Here is a 4,511-nt window from a genome sequence, read left to right as displayed (position 1 = left end):
CTGAAAAAAGTTGTGGTTTAAGGTTGGGTGCAAGGGAGGAGAAGTTGAGGGCATGAGTTTGGAAGCAGAGTCGTAACTTGTGGTACCGCTCATGGCAATTGCTAGAAAAGCCAATGCACTTTTGCTTGATCTCTTTGTACCTCTTCTTGTTCCAGCAAGGTTGATGGGGTTTTTTTTTTGAAAGACTAAGCGGGGATACGAACGAACCTCACAGGCAAAACCTGTGGAGGCAATCCATGGTGTCGAAGCCACCATTAAATGAGCTTTGAACGTCATCTTCGTCGGAGGAACATCTCACTATTCTCCCGACCAAAGACGCACGCGTGGTAGACGATGAACAATCATCTTCCTCCTCCCCTCTTTCATTTGGTCCACCAGCGTGGGTTCAAATCTGGAAGCATATACGCTTCTATCTTCCCAATACAGGAAGTAATTCTTTTAAATTTAAGCAAAAAAATCACATTTTTTTAAGAAATGTTAAGAAGTAAATATTTTGTAATTAAACACAGAAAGGAAGGGTTGAGCCGGAGAGGAGTCGGCTTGAACCTTGAATGGGCCGAATGGTTTTGTATCGGGTCATAGGAGTGGGTAATTGGGGCCGAGCCCGAGATGTTTATTTAATATAGTAAGTTAGTTTTTATAATTAAGGGTAACTACATATTTAGTACATGAACTATCAGTTTTTTATAAAACCATATCTAATTAATTTTTTTTATTTCATTTTAGTACTCATGTTTAAAATTTAACATTAATTTGAAAATATTGAAAGTTTAGTTACTAAAATACCAAAATTGATAGTTTTAGGTACCAAACGCGTTAAGTTTTTAACGAAGATTGATATGAAACAAAAACTAAATATTAAGCATGATTTTGAAAAAATTAAAATTTAGGTACTAAACGGATTAAAATTGATATTTAGATACTAAATGTATAATTTACCCCTATAATTAATAAGTCACGTGCGGAACCGTTCAACGTTACGTCTTTTGTTCGCTGTCAATGCAGTTGGGTTTTAGTTAGTTTCAATGCTTATGTTACTCGCCTAACTGCGCATCACTCACGCACTTTTATATAACCGGTTTCAAAGTAATATTTGTTATGAATACTCTTAATTATTTGATAATAAACGTTCAATTACACTGGTGTAATTATTATGCTCGAAACTGTGACCTCTAAAAATAACAATAATTCTTTTAACCACTGAAATAAATTAATTCATACATGCACTTATAATTAGATATACTACTCATATGGTCCAATAACAGACCACAGTTAAAGCCTAAGTTTGGGGTACAAGAATAATTTAGAGCAGACTTGGAATTTTATAAACATAGGTGTTGTATTAGTAGGAAATAAATATCTTATCATCTTCATATGTCGATCCAATATCTCCCACACAAAACAACTCATCTGAACAAATCAGCCCCTAGAATCATGGGGATTTTAGAGAGAAAAAAAATGTGGGGAAATCGAAACTTTAGCCGTGATGAAAATAAGGCAGCATTCCAAAGATGGGTGTTTCCTCCAACCTTAAAAACATCCAAATGGTGGATCCACAGACTCAATTATGAACAGTCTTTGCCATCGTTCACAACAACCCGGCCTCGAATAGATCTCTCCGTCTCAAAGACTCGTCAACGAGCTTGAAAGTTTTCTTCACAAGCTTCTGGTCAAGAGCATTGGTCCTGTATCTTAAAGACCTCGGTCTACTCGATCAGGGCCGGAGCTTTGAAAATATAACTCCTCGAATTTCTTTTTTACGAACCTTAACAGAAAGAGAAACATAAACAGTCTTGGAATGAAAATTCCTTCTTTGTAAGATTTATGATGGAATTAAAAAAAATTGCTTACTCGTATGCATGCTCGATCTCTTGTTTTCCCGTTGAAACGGGATGGTAGTCTATGAACCACTGGCATACATTTATTGGAACCTACATAATGTCGGGCGTCAAACCACACTGATACTGACCATAAATATCCTAAAATTTATACCATACTTCTGGACTTTACCTTTAGAGCTTTCTTTTCAATATATCGAATTTGTGAGACAGTCTGAAGGATGTTTCTGCAGAAAAGAACCAGGTTTTAGATAAGCAAATTGCAGCTATGATCAATACTTGATTATTAGATACACAAGGAGCATATATAGCCTAAAGAGAACCTCAAAGCATGGCTGCTTTAACACCCAATCAAAGAGTTCTTAGTCTCCATCATCCGCTTCTTCTGTTCATCCTCGAAAGTGTTTGATCACCTAAAACCTCAACAGTTTCTCAGTTAACATTTCTGCATTTTATACCACGCTCTGATATAGAAACAGCTAGGTACCGTCACCTATACAGACAAAACAGAATTTAGAGACGGCAAAAGTAAAACGGATCTTACTCACTAATAGCAGCACAAAATCACAGCTGTTACACCTTCAAAAAGATGGATCCCCTTCTCTCATTTCTCTGGCCTCCCACATCGAAGAGTCTGTATACTTCACCACTTTTCTTATTCTCCCCCACAGGGCTGCAAAGCAGACGTCACAGACGACACAAATTAGTAATCATATATCCTACAAAATGCCAAACACAGGAACCATGTAGCATCTATGATGAAACCATAATTGAGTACCAATTTTAATTTATCTATATAAGCATATAAATCTGAACTCAATCAGACTTCTGAGAAGGCGAAAACATGGTTCCTTTATTAGGTTTAACTTAATGCTCACATCAATGAATTTGCATAAACAAAGGAAAGACTAAATCACTAAATATAGTTCACCTGAACCGGATTTCGACGACACCAGTTGTACGAACTCTTGCATATAGAACATTCCTCTCTATACGAACCAGATTAAGAAGCTGATTTAGAGAAAATATCTTTGGAAGATAAGTTTATATAATGCAATGCCAACAACGCTTGAATGTTAACAAAGCCAATTTTCGTTTCAAGGTTTTGTTTATCAAGCATGCTCATCTTGAGTGTATTGATCATATGTATGCTGATTTTTTTGATGGGCAAGACATATGCATGACACTAAAACCTCTTTAAGGAGGAGATATTGCAAATTCTAGATACCTTTGTTGGAATATAATTGGCATCCGACAATCTTTGCAAATTTTCCATGAAATAATGAGTACAATCTGGTACTTGAAGTTCATTACCACGAGTATAGGCTTCCTACAAGTAAACAGAGTGATTAAGTACTAAAACACACCATCGAACAGACCTAAACACAAACTAAGCAATGGAGCTACAAATCAGCTTATATCATTTATATAAAGCATACTAGCATATTTCCTGAATTGCAGAATCTACACCTGAAGGGAAATAAACCAACACACCCTTTTCAGGTTTTGCGTACTTTTATAGTCTGGGTCCTCTACATAGAATGTTTGGTCCTTGCATGGTGGTAGCAAAGCCTCAAGGTTTCTTGCTGGCAGTGGATATGTATTTGGTGACTAGCAGGAACTGCTGCATCACTATGGTAATGGTGTAATGTAGCTGAAAATTTGAGATATCCTGCTTCATCTTATGGAGAAGATCATATTTCAGCCAGTATTTTGAACCTGCCACTCAAACCTTGGGACAAGCAACTTGTTAACAGTAATCAGCCGATTGGCAATGGGAGAGAGGGGCAAACATATAATGGAAATTCTAGACATGCATTCGTCAATGATATTTTGGGTGAGCAAACAGACATGGATGATATGATATGAGTCATGTGATGACTTGTATCATCTAATTAGATATTAATTTATTTAATTAAATTAAAACAAATATAAATTGATAAATATTTATATTAAGTATTATATTCATAATTATACCAATTTTAAAATGTCATATCACTAACTCTGTTAAATATAACAAATATAACGATTAGTAGTCTGATTAAAGAATTTAAATAGTTAGGTATTTGATTGATGAAATTGGAACAGCGATGGTCAAATAAAATTGAGCAATAGTTGAATGATCGATCGTGCAGTTTACCCGAAAATAATATATCACTTACATTATCTTGTAATTTGAAAGAAAACTGTACGCTTTTTAAAGAAAAAATTATAAATACTAAGATTTAAAATTGAAATAATTTTCGGTATACAAACATCGGTGTCCTTTATTAGAGTTGACCCCTAATATTATTAAGTAGGGTTCCCACCATATTACTATAAAGTTGTTGCCTTAAAAGCAACTACATCGTCGAAAAGTATAATAATCCAGTTATATGTATTAAACTATTACAAATTAATTATTATATTTTATTAAAATATAAAATAATTATCAAATTTATTTTACTCATATATTATAATATTTAAATAAAATTATATAGATTTCTTTAAAAATACAAGGTCAACTTATTTTTTAAAATGAATATTCATTTATTTTATTTTACATTATAACATATAAAAATTACATAAAACTTTTTCTTTTAAAATTTTTAGGGTTTTGACACCCTCATCTTAGGGAAAAGACGTGTTACGATTAAACGCTATCGGTTTTGTTATTATTTAAATAATAAAATC

General features: G+C 33.9%; 2 long non-coding RNA genes across 2 annotated transcripts; both read right to left on the bottom strand.

Annotated features, from left to right (window-relative positions):
• Positions 1-1,575: 1,575 nt before the first annotated feature.
• Positions 1,576-1,931, bottom strand: LOC120166479. The gene is made up of 2 exons (XR_005519932.1): positions 1,852-1,931; positions 1,576-1,765 (listed from the first exon to the last, which is right to left on the bottom strand). It is a non-coding gene; the product is annotated as an uncharacterized LOC120166479 (long non-coding RNA).
• A 509-nt stretch (positions 1,932-2,440) lies between these two features.
• On the bottom strand, positions 2,441-3,164 carry LOC120166480. The gene is made up of 3 exons (XR_005519933.1): positions 3,067-3,164; positions 2,770-2,823; positions 2,441-2,511 (listed from the first exon to the last, which is right to left on the bottom strand). It is a non-coding gene; the product is annotated as an uncharacterized LOC120166480 (long non-coding RNA).
• Between the last annotated feature and the right edge of the window lie 1,347 nt (positions 3,165-4,511).

This window comes from Hibiscus syriacus, unplaced genomic scaffold (genome assembly GCF_006381635.1).
Source record: "Hibiscus syriacus cultivar Baekdansim isolate YM2019G1 unplaced genomic scaffold, ASM638163v2 tig00111640_pilon, whole genome shotgun sequence".
Classification (NCBI taxonomy): Eukaryota; Viridiplantae; Streptophyta; class Magnoliopsida; order Malvales; family Malvaceae; genus Hibiscus; species Hibiscus syriacus.
Note: the sequence above shows the minus strand (reverse complement) of the source record. Positions and strands in the feature narration are given on the sequence as shown.